This window comes from Dendrobium catenatum, unplaced genomic scaffold (genome assembly GCF_001605985.2).
Source record: "Dendrobium catenatum unplaced genomic scaffold, ASM160598v2 fragScaff_scaffold_1386, whole genome shotgun sequence".
Lineage (NCBI taxonomy): Eukaryota > Viridiplantae > Streptophyta > Magnoliopsida > Asparagales > Orchidaceae > Dendrobium > Dendrobium catenatum.
This window is the reverse complement of record NW_021319848.1, coordinates 22082-39492: the sequence shown is the minus strand read 5'-3', so window position 1 is coordinate 39492 and position 17411 is coordinate 22082. Positions and strand designations below refer to the sequence as shown.

Below are 17411 nucleotides of genomic sequence, written 5' to 3'. Positions count from 1 at the left end.
ACTGCATTGTTGTTTTACTTTTGGCATACCAACAAGAGTAAGAAACTTGAGAAAGAGAAGTACAAAAAAGGAGGTAAAGTGTGCCACTCCAAACAACTTAACTATAAAAGTGAAATAATTTTATAGATGTTTTGGCAAAAGATTATATCTTAATCTTAAGATATGTATAATAAAATTATGATCCAATTTTATAATTCCAAAATTATTGTTTAAGACTTTCATCAAATATTTTTCAGTAAAGCTAAAATTCAAAATACCGCCGATGACCATTGCTACCAACAGAGATTCTTTAGAACTTTTTAGCTATCTGTCCAGCAATGACTCTTATTTTCTTATTATCATGAAGATTCCCCATATTAAGAAATGTATGATAGTTGAGGAGTTGCAAACGCTCACTTCCTCCAACAAGCCTCATAATCTCAATATTTCCATTTTCTTTTTAATTACCTTTGATATCATCATTGCAATCGAGTCTATTTGACTTGTTATCAAAATTTTACTTCCCAAACATCCATTGGCCAGAGGTGTCAACAAATTCTCCCATTTGACTTTATCCTACTCCCAAATGTTATCCAGAATGAGTAAAAAATTTTTGAACATCATCTTGATCTTAAGACTCTCTTGAAGTTTATTAAGTGACTCCAAGTCCAACATCTTCCCTTCATAGGATGCCAAAGTATCTTTAATGACTCTTTTATCATCAAAACTGTTGGAAACACAAACCCAGATTTTAAGATCTAATCCCATTGTCATTTCATCTTCATAGACATGTTGCAACAGAGTTGTCTTCCCCATACCTCCATGACCGACCGTAGATAGAACAGAAATGTTTCTATACAACGTTGTGGTTGTAGTATGAATTGGTTGTTCATTTTATGGCTTCCTTAAACACAGCATAACAAACTCCTTATCCTTAGCTCGACCAATCAGATCATTTTAGGCAAGGAACTTGATTCACGTGTTTTTTCCAACTCAAATTGGTGCTCCTACTTCTCTAGCATTGTATTTTATGTAAGGTAAAATAATTTACCAACATCAATTGAAACTTCGTCAAGTTTCTTCACTACCACCTCCAGTTTCTTCAATGTGGAATCAATATAGAGAGCACGTTTACCAAATTTTATAAGTCTTTCCTTTATGTTCAGCTGCTTCTGAAGTTGCTTGTACTCAAACTCATCGAGCACATCATCTGCAACATCAATGACAGCTCGTAGAAGCCATAGCCATTTGTTGAGAGATGGGTTTTGATCTCCGATACGCGCTTCATTGGAAGCAAACACGACAGATTGGATCAAGGGGGGTGGATTTTTTGCAGCCTTTCCAGCTCCTCATTCATGCTTTTGCTCCAAGTGAATTGATTTTGCAGGTACATAAAGCCAATGTGAATGAGCCTAATGAGCCTCTCCATGATTCAACCACCAAACCATTCTAACACCACATCCATCAAGATAGAGTAGAAAAATTAAACAGGAGAAGACTCTGTAATAGACAAATAGCAAAAAGTCAATAAGCCAGAAGAGAAATAATGGAGATGAAAAAAAAAAGAACTAACAGAAGTATGATTTGGAGCTCAAAAAGTAAACTATAAAAGAATTAAAATATTTGTATCAATATTTTATCAGAGAAAACATAAAATTTTAATATTTGACACTTAAAAAATTAACATTTAATAGACACGAGTTTAGAAATATATTCTTAAGAGATGAACACATTATGATGATTTGGAGCTCAAAAAATAACTATAAAAGAATTAAAATATTTGTATCAATATTTTATCAGAGAAAACATAAAATTTTAATATTTGACACTTAAAAAATTAACATTTAATAGACACGAGTTTAGAAATATATTCTTAAGAGATGAACACATTATGCATTGAATTTTAAAAAGAATACAATACATTGTAAGGAAAGATTCTTATGATTAATCGCAGAAAGCATATTTACTTACCAAACCAGTTTCACTCATTCGTCTGAATCTTGACTTGACAAAGCAGTTAAAGAAAGCTTACCCCTTCTCCTTTAGCATTATATTTCATGTGCGCACACAATATAGATAGGTTTAACATATAACATATTTATCTCATCATAAGAAGAATTTACAAAGACAAATTTTATGTATGTCATCGCACATCAGTTTGCATCATTTTTGCATTTTTACATCTAATGCACCTAGTTATATGTCTTGAATGGACTGCGATGATGAAAAACAAGTGTTAATCTAGTTTCTTTCTACCGATGCAAAATTTGAAATTTATGTTAGGAAAAGTATTTCTTTTTCCACAAGAAAATTGTTGTATAACAGCCTATCTTCATAAATTAAAAAAAAAAAATAGCATGTTCCCCTTTTCATCTTGTTAGTTAAGAGTATTTTCATTAAAAATCATATTTTATTTTGAAAAGAAATTTTAATATTTCAAAATATTTAAAAACCACAACTATAGTTTGCTTTGTAGTGCTATGTGATGGAACTTACCTTGCTTATCTATGTAGATGAATAGAATTTGAGGATTTTAGTTCACTTCTAAAACATGCAATTAAAATTAATCGATCTTTTAAATCAAGAAAAAATACATGATAGCATATGGGTTCATCATATTAAACATAAACATGCTACATATTAGCGTTGGACATGCTGATGCATAATTCATATCTTGACCTTATGAGTCGATATGTTGTCGAAAACTCACCTAATGATCTATAAAAAATAATATATCATATACATGCAATTTCTCTAGCTAGACTTCTCTAAGGTGTATATGTTTAACTAACCAACCTTCTCTTTCACTTGGGACCAAGCGGGTCAGTGGTATTCGTCACCAAGAATGATGATGTAAGTCTGATATTTTAAGCCTGATGTAATTGGTGTAATAATGTCATAAGTCCTAGTCCTTAAGTTTCTTCAACAATCAAGAAGATGCATAATTCTTAGGTTTTAACGCCTCATTAGTCTATTCTTCCATATTCAAAGAAACTTTGACAATTCATCATTTACCTTTCAATTTTCAAGCTTCATATGCCTGATGAAATCTTTCAGGTATTGCAAGGGCAGCAGGTAAATCAGTTGAAGGTGGTTGGCTGGCATGCATGTAGGTGCTGGTGGGAGAGGCCGGCGACAGTGGAGCGCACGAGGGGAGAACGACGTGAAAACTGACAAAAAGGTCACTGCTTCGATTGCGATGTTTGAGGCTATGAAACAAAATCACCGAGGCGAAGAGCTTCTTTAGCAGAGAATATTCGAAGAAGCGCGGGGTGAAATAGATCGCTACCTTAGCAACGAACTCGCTTCTTGACTTACAATCAATCAGGAACAACGTCGTAGAAAAAGGCGAAGAAGCGAAGACGCTTTTTTAGCAGAGAACAGTCGAAGAAGCGCTTGGAGAAAAAGATCGTTACTTCACGGCTAGCTCCCTACATGGAACTACTTCAAAAATATTCTTCACGCGAAACACGCGAAGTCGGTGCGAGATCCCGTCGTGACTTCCGATTCACAGGAGAAGGAGAACAAACATCAACTAAAATGTTGCAATAGAAGAAGAAGACGATGGCGGGAGAATGCTAAGCTCGCATTTTAGCTAAGAGAAGGTTGCGATGGCGGCTGCGTGAAGAAAGGACCCCTTAGGGCGAAACAGAAGAATAAGAATGTGGAATGGTGGGAATTTAAAATTTAATCCATTTGTACTACATGAACATGTTAGTTCTGGACAAAATTTAATATCATTAAAAATATTTATCCATTTTAGGATCTGAAATCAATGAGTTAACTTTGAATATATTTCATACTATACAACTCATATCATATAGGCTAAATAAATAGAGATTTTTTAAGAATGATCTTCACTAAGATAATATAATTAAATATTTTGAAAAAAAATTAAACTAATCATCTTGCATGAATCATATCATGTAATTTTTTATTCTCATGAATTTCTTATAAATCTTAAAGGAACAAGACAATTCATATCATATAGTTTTTTTTTTATCTTTTTTCTTATAAATTAAATAGTAATTTTATCCGTATCATATAGTTTTTTTTTATCCATATCATATGGTTCGATCAAGCAGAGATCAATTTTTAGGGTTTAAGACTGATTGAATTAATTGTAATGTAAGATCTTTTGGATCATACAATACAATCAAGCTTATAATTTTACAAATTAGCCGTTTTAGGGAATTTTTTGGAACCCTTATATAGATTTCAATATCCAAGAGTTTGAGAGAGCTTTTTTACCATAGTTTTTTCTAAGAGATAGAGAGATTTTGTGAGCTTTTGAAGATAAACTTTCAAGGGGATTTTGGGAAAGAGATTGGAGAGGCATTGAGAGAACTTTGGGATGGACCAAAAGAGTGGGTGATGGATTCACTAAAGGTTGTCTAGTCCAATCTAATCTCTTATTACTCTAGATTATTGTAAAAGCTCTTAGGAGAAGAGCTTTAGTGAATCTTAGTAGGAAGACTTGGATATAGTTAAGGAGGCTAGAGAGAAGTTACTTTTTGAAGAAAAATGTGCTTTAGGTAGAGAAAAAGGATTATCCGTGAAGGAGAGGCTTCTCCGCCTTGTTGGAGGTAGAAGGGGAGAGGTTTCTTAACCTTTTTGAAAGTAAACTGAGAGAGTCAGTGGAACTTTGTAGGAAAGGACAGAAGGAGTGGAAGCAGATTAAGTTAATCGAACAACTATAAATAAGATTGCATTTTTTTCTGCACTTACCTTATTGCAAATTTATTTCATGCTTATGATATTTTGATGATTTATGATGAAATTGTTGATATTGCAAGTTCGTACTCTTAATATTAATTTTGTTTGATAAAATAATTCTATGAAAAATAAAATAAATATTTGAAAATATTTTTTATTGTAATAGAATTTATTTTTTAACAAGTTTAAAAAATAGATTTTTAATTATATTGGTTATTGTTCTTACTCTAATGTCTTTTAACCCAAATCCTACGATGCCAAGGTAAGGAAATATCAAAATCAAAAGATTTAAATGTATATTCTATTGATCATTTACTTGGTTCGTTAATAACATAAGAGCAAAAAGTTAGTCAGAGACATGTAGATATCAATGACAAAAAAATAAAAGAGTGATTTAATTAAAACCTGATGATTCTTATAGCAAAAATTTTAAAGAAGGTGGAGTATAAAACATTGCTTTCATGACCAGATAATTCAAAAAAAAATTGAGGAGTGAGGAGAGAAATCATAGTCACAAAAGTCGAGGTAAAGGTGAGAAAGTCAATAAGATTTCTACAAAACACTATTCATTTTAAATATAAAAAATGATGTCGCATAAAGTGGGATTGTCCAAACCTAAAAAAAAATAATCACCAAAAGAGAATGTTGAGGAGAGAGCTAAATAAAAAAAGAGCAAAAAAAATATCTCAAAGAGATTTTCGGGCCAATTCAAAATTTGATTCCTCAAACCTCAAAGACTGAAGCTGAAGAAGATATTACCATTCTATGCTTAATGATAAAAGACATCACAGGATATACCGATGAGGTTCAAGTATGTGATTATACTTATGATGAATTAGTTTCTTTTACTAAGCATTTACAAGCTAGGAACAAAGAAATTATATGCTTTAAAAAGGAGCATAGTGTATTGCAAGATTAGCATTGTGATTAAAAAATTTGATGATTTAAGAAATAATTTAGATGAACAAAACCACATACATATTGAATTAGCATTATATACAAAATATTAGAAGCTGAAGCGTTGCTTTTGCAAGAGAAGTAGCATGAATCCCAAGTTAAGGTAGGAGTATATAAAAGAATAAATGAATGTCTTAGCAAAGAAATCACAAAATTTTGAGCACTTTTCATCTTGCTCATTACACACGGCCAACAAACAATCTATTATGGAACATTAAGCATTATCCTCCTGGAGGAAGGGTTTTTCATTGCATAAATTTGCTCATTCATTTCCTAGAGTGATGTGTTATTCTAGTGATGTAGAAGGACACATAGCTCATGTTTGCCCCATAAGATCTATCATAGCTCGCAGTTTGTTTGAAGGCCTAAGGACTTCGGTGCATAATATGACTTGCGTACATCTTTATTATACTAGTGGGGGATACATGTGGACAAATTAAGTGTTATTATTTGTACCACTGATTTGGATTTAGTATTTCTTTAGATAAATTAGCATAATTAATATTAATTATCTTGAGAGATAAACTAACACAACATTATCGATTTGAGGAAAGAAATGATTTATTTTGGTATCCAAACTCGATGTAGGAAATGTAAAAATTATCTTGAAGGATAAAATTCACATTCACATATCGTTTTAAATACAAAATTAACCTATGATATGTTTTAGTTTATGCCCAAAGATTTTTCCCCTATCTTAGTAAACTAAGACATATTTATTTTTTACTAGAATCTTGAGTTTCTATAGAGGCCCCTTCAGTCAATTACATCTCCAAAGAGAAAATTTTTGATTAAAATGGAGATTAGACTTATTTTGACTTTAAATATAAGAAAGTTTCCTTATACTGATATATTTAATTCTTTATATATTTTATTATTTATAAGGAATATGAGATGTACAAATACGTCTAGGCTTATGCCTGCTTGGAATGAGATTCCAACTAACAATCTAAAACATACACAATTATCCTAGATATAATGTATGATAAGGTTAGCTCTATTCTAAGAATCAAAATAATAAATCAGAATCTAAATTTTTAATGGCTCAAGATGAGTAATTTTTTACTTTATGTTTAAATGATGCTAACGAGATGAATTGCTAAAGACTCTAAATTTTATCTTAGTTAGATTACCTAGCTAAATTTTCTAACTACTTTAACAGCATAACTGTGATGCCCCAAAATCTAATTTAAAATAATTATTCTTTTAATCTTTTAATAGATAATAATAAGATCTATCTAATATCATTAATCAATAATAAACAATAAAACTTGATTTTATAATTTAAATCATCAAAGTGCATATCTATATTGATTCCCAAAAATCATATGCAATATTTAAGATATATACAATTATATTATAACTATTATGTTCTTAGTGCACAAAAAAAAAAAAAAAAAAAAACCCAAGAATTTGACTAGCCTCACACCATGCTCCATTGCCTTGACCTGAAATCATTTAACCACATATAATGAGCTAAAAAATCCAACATATCACAGAAACCTATAACTGAATTCAAAGCATGGTAAAGGAGCAATATATATGTCAACAGTCAAATCATAACGGTTATATTTATATGATCATTGAATCAGTATAAAAATAATAAAATTCATAATCAATAGTAATAGAATCTATAAACAGTAAAAAACTATAATATGTAAGCCATTAAAGTAGTAAGCTAGTGAATGTCAGATCTATAAAATAATCGTCATATCCATAATACAATTTAGCACAAAAATCATATAAAGTATCAAATCAAAACATCGATAATGACTATCAAAATTATGCTAATGCAGTAAAATCATATAAGAGCGTACCCATACTTCAAATATTCTATATCACAAGCATAATATATTACATGCTTAGTATCAATATAGTGAAATAGTAATATTAAATAACATCCGTATCTAAATCGGTAATAATAACAATTCATTGATAGGAGTACTAAAAAAATATATAATAATAGTAAATTCGTACAATAATAATAAATCCATACAATAATAAAAAAATACCGCAAGAATATTCATTTAAGTAGTCATACTAAATAAGTAAAAAGTTCTAGCTATAACGGTATTTTTTAGTGCTAGTATCAGTATTAATAAATTATTGGCTCACTAAATAAAGTCGTCACACTTTGCCCATTGACATAGTAATAATCTGCTTATAACTCACAACAAGTATATTATCGCTCTAAAAAATCATTAAATAATATGTGAACCTTGCTCTCATAAATTTATGGGGTTCCCTTTATTTTTTTTTCCGGAGGTAGATTGAGTTTAATATTTAACTAGATTTTTCCTAAAAATAATATCAGGGTTTATTTAGATCTGAGATCTACTTCCTATGAGCGCAAGCTCTCGTAGCTAATTATCCCTCATAATGCATTAGAAGAGCACTCTCAATTAAGGATGAAATATACTTAACTTCGTGCAAGGAGTTTGAGAATGTGCAATAGAGATTTAAACTTAGTTATGGGGGAATGAAGGTACACCCAATCAAAATCCCATGGTTCTTTCATCCCGGGCATACCATGTGTTCAGTCTAACAATACTAATAACTATTGATTATAGTGTCCAGGGAATTTGATTAGCATTCATGGATTGTATCTTCTCAGGGATCCCGAGTAGACTGAAGTGGAGTGTGTGAATTTTAATTTAATTTCATTTGGGTTGGGGCTTATAACTTTCTTATAAGTTGCATGTTAATTTGTTTGATTTGGTCTTACGGCTCTAATTAGGAGTTGCTCGTGTGATTTGAATTGGGTAGGGGCTTATGACTTCCTTAAAAGTTTCCAGTTAATTTATTTAGTTTGGGGTTTACGGCTCTGATTAGGAGTTTGCCCATGTGATTTGATTTGGGTAGGGGCTTATGACATCTTTAGAAGTTGCCCATTAATTTGTTTAATTTGGGGCTTAAGGCTCCAATTAGGAGTTACCCGTGTGATTTAATTTGGGTAAAGGCTTATGACTTCCTTATAAGTTGCTCTGATAGTGGGACTTACGGCCTCTTTTAGAGATAGCCCGAAGAAATTTGATTGGGTAGGTCTTATGGCTTCCTCAAAAGTTGCCTAATGATGGGTCTTATGACCTAACCTTGTAAGCTAAGTTGCCCGTATGGTGGGTATTACAACTTAGTCTTATAAGCCAAGATGCCTAAAAGGATATGAGTTTTAGTTATATGATCATTCATTTAGATCCCTAACATGTGGGTCTTACTACTACGCTTAGAAGTAGCCCAAATGATGGGTCTTACAACTTAGTCTATAGGCTAAGATGCCCAAAGGGATTATAGTTTTGGTTATAGGGACGTTCGTTTAGAAGTTTCCTAATGTGCGGGTCTTACTGCTTCACTTAGAAGTAGCCCAAAATGTGGGTCTTACAACGTAGTCCTATAGGCTAAGATGTCCAAATGGATTTGAGTTTTGGTTATAGGGTCGTTCGTTTAGAAGTTCCCTACACGCGGGTCTTACTGTTTCACTTAGAAGTAGCCCAAATGGTGGGTCTTACAACTTAGTCATATAGGCTAAGATGCCCAATTAAGGGGTCTAGAGTTAAGTTGTTTCCTACTTATTACCCCTAAAAACTAGACTTACGACTTTCATTGAAAGTAGCCAGAGGAATTTAGGAATTTATTGCTTCACTTAAAAAATATATATTAAGTGAAAGAATTGTCGATATGATTCACTACTCCTGTTAGAAGTAACCTATAGGATTTATATTAGCTAGGGTATAACTTTAGACACTTTACTCCCTCGACGTCAGTGTTAGTGTCTTGTTTATACTCGTAGCATATTTCTACTACAAAAATTTGTAACTTTACTTTAGCATTGTCGGTTTCTTTTTTTTTTTTTTAAATGAGAATTTAACTTTTAATAGGAAATAATGGAGAAAAATGTTTCATGTAGCCGACCCCATGTAGTGGGATAAAGGTTTGTTGTTATTATTGTTGTACTGCTTTCATCACTATGCTTTGCATGCAGTAGTTAGACTTAATTTTTCTAGCATTTAATTTTTATTTAAAATTATGCTGACTTTTATCTGCTTGTTTGTAGGTGCTCATAGCCAGTAGTTTAGGAAGTCCACATGTAGCTGTAGGAGTTATTTTTAAGGGTCTGAGTTTGTTTGTTTGTTTGAGAGAGTTGTCTGAGGATGTTTGGGTTGTTTCATCATTGTTGTGAGCATTGTGTTTGGGTTGCTTAGTTGGAGAGCTATTGGAGAACTGCTCAGTTGGAGAGCTTTGTGAGTGCTTGTATTTGAGAGTCACTCAATTGGAGAGTTGTTGGAGAGCTGCAAGTTAGAGTTTGTACATAAACAGGACTATTGGAAATATTTTATTTCATGCATTTTATTTGATTTTAATTGCATTAATTAGATTAATTAATTAAGTTTTAGTTTTCTAATTGTTCAATTAGTTGGTTAAGGTGTATTTTTAAATTATATAAATGTTAAATTTGATTTGAGATTAATTAAATTAGGTTGATTTGCTCAATTTGTTAATTGATTTGTATTTTAAAATTGTTCAATTGGTCTAATTTAAGGTTTAGTTATTTAATTAGTTAATTGATTTTACTAATTAAATGGTTTTAATTTTAACTTTTTTAATTTGATCATTTAAGTTAAAGTTTCAATTTAAGTAATTAAAGTTTTGTACTGAATTATTTCATTTAATCAGATGTTTTAAAACCAATTGATTAAAAGGATTTTTTTTTAAATTAATTAGGTTTGATATACAAGCACTTAAATCGAAGTAATCAAACAGCTCAAATTTCAAATTTATGATAAAATTGAACTTCAAATTAAAACTTCAAAATTGATTGAGATTTTTTTTTTGGGTTTCAATTGAGTCTTAGTTAATTAATTGTTGCTTAAATGGATTAGTTAATTACTTGGTTATTACTTTCATTACAGATTTAATTAATTTAGACTTATGAATCGTAGTTTTTTTTTTTTCATCATAAAATGTCAAATTTCTCTATCATTCTCTTTTTTTTTTTTTCAAAACAAATATATTGATAATAAATCAATAGGTACAACAAATAAAGGCAGGCTCACAAAAACCCCCAAAACAGCTACGGAAACCAAAACAGATAAGCAAAACAGGAGATAAAATCCAAAAAGAGAGCTCAGCAGAAAGCCGGGACTCCCAGCACCTCGAATCCGCGCAAGGACCATCCAGACTAGTGAAGATCACCAACGGTTGCCACAAGAAAGCTGATGAGGGGAGGAGCCCCAGCCACATCATTGCCCCGCAATCTCCAAATCAAAACATCGAGCAAACCGATCAACCGCAAAAAGTAAGCAAAAAAGAAAAGGAAATTATCTTCTCCTGCCACCTCGATTCCAAAATTTTCCCCGAGTAGCAAACTTAATATTTTTTCCACGAACCAATTTGAACTCCTCGCCAAAATCTGAATAAGATTCAGAATCAGAATCGACTTCAGACGAATTATTCAACCAATCAGCATTTGTTCTACTAATCCCATCAGATATTTTCACTGGAACATTTACCAGATTTTGCGAATTAATCACCAAATCCTGCAAATCTGGAACAAACCCCTGATCACCCACCTTAGCATCCACATTGACAACATTATTCTGGACTCGGACAGATTCCACCAAACCAACAACTACACCACCTCCGCACTCGCCCGGGACAGACGTATGAAAAGAGGGGTTAGAAACCACAAATTCACTACCTTCCGGCACCAAATCACTTTCCGGCAAAGTCTCAACCAAAGGACCAAAACCATCAACCCCACACGCAGGAATAACATGAGTCACATTACCAACCGGTCTTTCAGCAAGCAAAGGGTTCCGAATCGGATCGACAAGTTCAACACACAAAGGAGCATTAACCACCGAAACAACAGACTGCACCGCCTCACCACCCAGCAACTGATTAGAAACCATCGAATTCACCAAACACCCATCCAACGACCCCTCCAAATCCAAAGCCGGGGGAATGAAAGGTAAAGCATTAGGGGATAAAACTTTAGAAACAGGTTCAGAATCAACAATGCCATCGTTAGGAACGACTGATTCTTCTCTATCTAAATTAAAATTCACCGAAGTAGGCACAATCACAGCATTTTGCTGTCCATCCAGCGGCTCCACAATAACCGGTGAAACAATTTTAGCATTTGGTAAAACGGTTTTAGGTAAGACAGAAGCATCTAAAACAACAGCTTTATTTCTACATTCGCCCACAGCATGACCGAAACAATGACAAGCACTACAAAAAACAGGGAATTCTTCCATGACAACGTTTTGCACGTATCCCAGCTTTTCAGAACCCAGCCAAATACGATCAGGATAAACTTTAGTAATATCCAGTTCAACTAAAACCCTAGCTAAAGATGGTCTAGAGCCCACAGCCGTAGCCGTATCAATTTTAAGAGGCTTTCCAAAGATGGAAGCTAAGCCATGCAAAATTTTAGGAGAAAAAAGATGCGGCCTTAAGGAGGGGAAAGAGACCCAGATCGGAATCTCAGGAGATTCAATCCCAATTTCAACAAAGGGAGACCATTTTGTAATTTTCATAAAACAATTGAAAACCAAATAGGATCTATGACAGAAAATACGACAATAATCCAAATCTTGTTCTAGTTTGATTAACACATGGGACGAATCCAGCAAAGTTACCGATACATCACCAGTAAGCTTAAGATTAAAAAAGAATTTACGAATAGATTCAAGAGAGGGGCGTTTCGTAGGAAAAAAACCCACAAGAGCAAACTGCAAAGGTTTAGCCAAAGCCATGATTTCATCATCCGAAATCCACAAGGAAGGCATGCCGCGAAAAGACGATACCTTAAGCTTAGGAAATTCATTACTAGAGGAAGATCCCGATAAAGCTTGGAGAAAAGACCGAGAGGAAGAAGAAACCCCTAAAAAACCATGATCAACAAGATTCGGAGCCATCCGGCGCATGCCGGAAAGCAAACCACCAACAAAACCTCAGAAACAATACAAAACCAGAGGAAGAAAAATGGAAAACTTCCCTGGAAGCGAACGCCACGGCACGGAGCTGCGAGCGGCACGCCGCCGACGCGAGGAAAAAACCCTAGCGGAGAGGGGCGTTTCGTAACATTTCAAAGCTAATTAATTCTCTTAACTTATGAATCGTAGTTAAGATTGTTTGATTAGTGAGTCATTAGTTAATTATTTAATTGATGTTTCTAAATTCAATTAAGCTTGCACCACTGTAGGTTTTCTGATTTAATTTTTTTTTTTAACGTTAACTAGTCAAATTGCGATTTTTATCTTAGTTAAAGTTTAAATAATCATTTTTAATTAAACTTTATCTGATTAAATCATTCAATTAAATACTTTATTTAATCAGGTTGTAATCAATTATTAAACACTTAGATTTTGGTTGATTGATCATTTGAATTTTAATTGTGAAGTTTTAAATTAATTGAATGTTCAATTGAATGCTCTCCAATTTGCTTAAGTCCAGAATTTTGAGAAAATTTTGGCAGCCTCCCGGTGTCCCCTTCCCGGCACCGAGAGGTAAGGAGTGGCTCGACTCGGCCAGAATAATTCGATGGCGAGGAGATTGGGAGAGCGAATCAATCCCATAAAGGTCTTCAAGTCTTCAATCCCTCAGTCGGATAAGCTCGATGACCGAGGGCTTTGGAAGACCGAATGAAACCTCGAGACTACCTTTAATCTTCTATTATTGTGCGTGTTATTTTTTTTTATGTAAAAAAATATTTCCTCGAAAAATACAATAGCCATCCGGCATCACCTCCCCGGCGTCGGGAGGTAAGGAGTGGCTCGAGTTGGCTGGATCAAATTGTCGGCGAGGGGATTGAGAGAGCGAATCGATCCCATTAATGTCTTTGATCCCTCGGCCGGATTAGCTCGACGGCCGAGGGCTTCGGGGGACCGTATTAATCCCGGAACTTCCTTCAATTAACGATTGCAGCGTATCAAATAATATTACTGATACGGCATCACAAAATTAGCTTGATCGGGACGAATCTCGAGGCAAAAGCTGGTTGGAAACTTAAAAAATTAATTTTGGGAGCATCCGAACTCCGATTGCAGCGAGTTTACAGTCAAACTGAGCGTCTCGGAAATACGAACCCAACGACACCAAGATCAACTCAATCCGAGCCCAAATGAGTCCGAATCAAGGACCCGAAGCGCTGTTGGAAGGTTCACACAGCAATTTGAGTTACCAAACGGTCTCTAATTTTAACGAGCTTATACTCGAATCGAGCGGCTCGACGAGACGAATGCAACGAGCCCAAGATTGCTGAATTCCAACATCATTAAGGCCTCAAATGGGACCATCGCCGGAACTCTACACAAAGGGGACTCAAATGAAGAGAGAGAAGAAGAAGAGAAGAAGGAGGAGAAGGAAGAAGCTCCTCTTCGACCATCGCCGGAACTCTTACCGCCGCCTGAAGACGCCGGAACTCTGCCGGATTTTCGGGAAACGCCGGGAATTTGCAGAACTTTGTAAATTTTCTTGAAATTGTAATATGATCGTCCCGATTTGTGAGACGAATCAGTTTCTTGTAATTTACAGAAACACTAGTGGAATTTTATAACTGGGCGAGGCCCCGTGGTTTTTTCCCTTTTTGGGTTTTCCATGTAAAAACTATGGTGTTCATTCTCTTTTCGATTTGTGTGATGAATACTCGTGCAACGCTAAGACGAATTTACAAACTCTACCGCCGCGTATATTCTAGCACGCAACAATTACTTATAATTATTACTGATATTTTATTGACAGTAATAAGAATATACTAATTCCTATTCAATTTTAATTGTTATTGTTAATATATCTTATTAACAATAATAATTAAATATTATTCTTCAATATTCATTAATGTTTCAAAACATAGTTAAGGAAATTGATAAATTGAAATAGTGCAAGAGTTTGAAAGCCATGAAAGAAACGTAACTATTATTCTTTCGCACAAAAAGAAAAGGTAAATTTTGCTAAGGCTTGTGTAGAGGTGGACTGCAACAAAGGTGAACGAGTTTCGAAAGAGCCAATCGGAGGCGAGACTCCATTTTCTTCTGAGGGAGAGAGTCGGGGATGCGGTTCTCGCGTGAGTCGAGTTCGCTAGCGAAGGATAGACGGGTCGAGGCTTTGCTCGCTTGTGGAAGACCGGCGGTAGGGGTTGGAGTCCTGTAGGAAATGGATGGCGAACAAGGTTCGGACCTCGGCTGCGATCGGAACAATAGATGGTTGTCGATGCAGGTTTGATTGCTTGGAGAAGACCGAAAATCATAGCCAAAATTTCTTCGATCCTTGAAGGCATGTGCCCAAGAGGAAATAATAGAAATCTCTCCAAACAAAAATTAGAAAAGTCCCTTTTTTTTTCTTTTGCTTCTTTTATTCCGATTTGAACCAACAACTGTAAGTGGCCATCATGACCACGTCCCGTTCGAGGGCAGTTATGAGTAGGGGTTTGAACGTAGAGCCTTCACATACCAGTTTTGCTTTGCTGGCATATATCTCTATACACAAATTGTCTTAGGGGCTGTTTGGTATGAAAAATAGCAGGGTAAAGTAATTTAATTACACGCTTTTGATAGATTAGGTCGTTTGGTTGATTTTGAGCTGAACGTAAGGAAGTCCTCTGACACATCAGGGGTATATTACGATGGGCCGTTCAAGCGAATTCGAAACCCGCTCAAATTGAGTGGGTTACAAAACCTCTCACATAAATTACTGCAAACCAACCTCACACCAAGTGTTTCAGTCGCTCGGATCCTATTCTCCATGTAGCCCTTCGTTTTCCTCCTATAAGACAGAACCATGGATGACGGCAATCTACAAACGCATGCCAAGATTTAACGATCCACTTCTCCTCATCAACAAGTCGCGGCATCCTTGTTGGAAGATGCGACAGAAACTCACTCCGGTGACTCTGCCTCCACATGTACTGGGGACCTCGATTCTGTGCCGGGCAGTAAGGACCGAGTTTATGACTTTTCTGCTGTGTCCACTGGAGAAATGAAAGCTGTCATCTTAGATCTCAGTCACTCGACTTCTTTCCCTAGTCAGCAAGGAGTCACGAGGTTCTCCTCTTGGATCTGCTTGACTTAGTGCTTGACTTAGTGATCAGTGGTAATACTGTGTGCCTGGAGGATCTTAAGGGTGTTGTTTCGAAGGAAAGGGGTGGCTCGAGATCTGCTCTGGACGCGCTTCTTGCGACGAAGGGAGGTGTAGACGGTTTTAATGAGAGCAGTGGTAGAAATTCTGGTGATCCTCCTAGCATAATGCTCAAGTTCCCAAGAAGCCATCATCGCTGCAAAACTCATCCCCTAGCTTCCTTCTGAAGGAGATTCGAGGACATCTTAATTTCCAAGATCCATAATGGTTAAGGGGTTGCTTGCCATCTTGGATGCATGCACTCGAAACCGTGCAATGTGCTCCAGCTATGGCCTGCTCTCAGCTCTTCTAGAGTCTGTAGTGGGCTTTTGAGTTTGATAATTTTTTTTTTGGGTGGTGCATCATTATGCCATTGCATTCAATTCATAGCAGACCAATGCATTCAATTCATAGCAGGACATTCTCAGCAGAATATTATATCTTATAATCTAAAAAAAATTAGAATAAGATAATGCAATAAATAAATACACTGATTTTATTTTTTAACTATACACGCAATGCTTTCATAAGTTACACTAGCTAGTTGTAATGCCAAAATTAGTTATGACAATATTGCTTTTACTTTACTCTGGATCTATCTAATCAAACAAAGAAAATAATTCTCCTACATTTATTTTGCAGACAACCAAATAGTCTCAAAACATTCAAAATGTACTACATTTATTTTACACTGCATTTTATTTTCAGGGTACCAAACAGCCCCTTAATTACAGTCATATATATGTTGTTAGTTATATCCATTATATTCTTATCATTATCACACAAGTATTATATATCATGGCATGTACTGGACAATCTTAATTATTTCGACTTATCTGTATGCATTAGCTATATATATATATATATATATTCATAGCTGCTTTTATTTGCAAGCCTCACACTAGCTTCTCCTTAAGAAGCTTTTAAGGAAATGCATGTCTCTCCTTAAGAAGCTTTTAAGGAAATGCATGTCAGATTGAATTCATCATTATTATGTAGCTAATTTCCTTTGACGTTGAGACACCAAAAATAGCTTATCTTAGATGAATAAACTTTTACTTCCATCATAGAATATCTTTCTTTAGCATAAAAGTATTCAATCTGTTGCCGTATTTGAGGGTCGTGGCCTACCAAACTATTGTAAATTTAGACTTTAGCTTGTTAATTTCCTCAATCATATTTTTGCTCATGAGTTAAAGATGGCACTTCCTTTTGATTGAATTGAGCTGCTAATTCAATTTATTATTTTCAGCACTTCCCACTTTTTTTTTTTCGTTAATTTCATTGATGAATTTTAGTGGTAACTTAATGATTGAAGTAACCACTATATAGATGCAACTCAAATGACTATCTTTGCATAAGCTCAAGCGAATACCTCAAATGAAAGTCTTTATGCAAGCTAATCAATCTGACGTGTAATTTACACCACTTCCAAACTCCATTGCCAAACAGAGATGGTAGGTTGAGTTTTGGGGATGGTAATGGAGATGTCTACTAACAGTAATTGGCTCTTGATTTCAAATCCTATTAGAGCATCAGTTCCTTTGTTAGACTACCATCTAGTAAGATTTTCTTCAAATTCTATCGGCGTTGAAATTTCTTCGAAGCTTGCTATCAATTACTAAATTGAAAGGTATTGAAAT

At 34.6% G+C, this 17411-nt stretch overlaps 1 long non-coding RNA gene across 1 annotated transcript in view; it reads right to left on the bottom strand.

Annotated features, from left to right (window-relative positions):
- The window catches only part of LOC110092770, a 5611-nt gene extending 1972 nt beyond the window's left edge, over positions 1-3639 (bottom strand). Inside the window, exons 1-2 of the long non-coding RNA XR_002302625.2 lie at positions 2995-3639; positions 1-1479 (exon numbers count right to left, since the gene is read on the bottom strand). The exon at positions 1-1479 is cut by the window's left edge and continues 1819 nt beyond it. This is a non-coding gene — a long non-coding RNA (uncharacterized LOC110092770). The remainder of the gene's footprint in view (positions 1480-2994) is intronic.
- Between the last annotated feature and the right edge of the window lie 13772 nt (positions 3640-17411).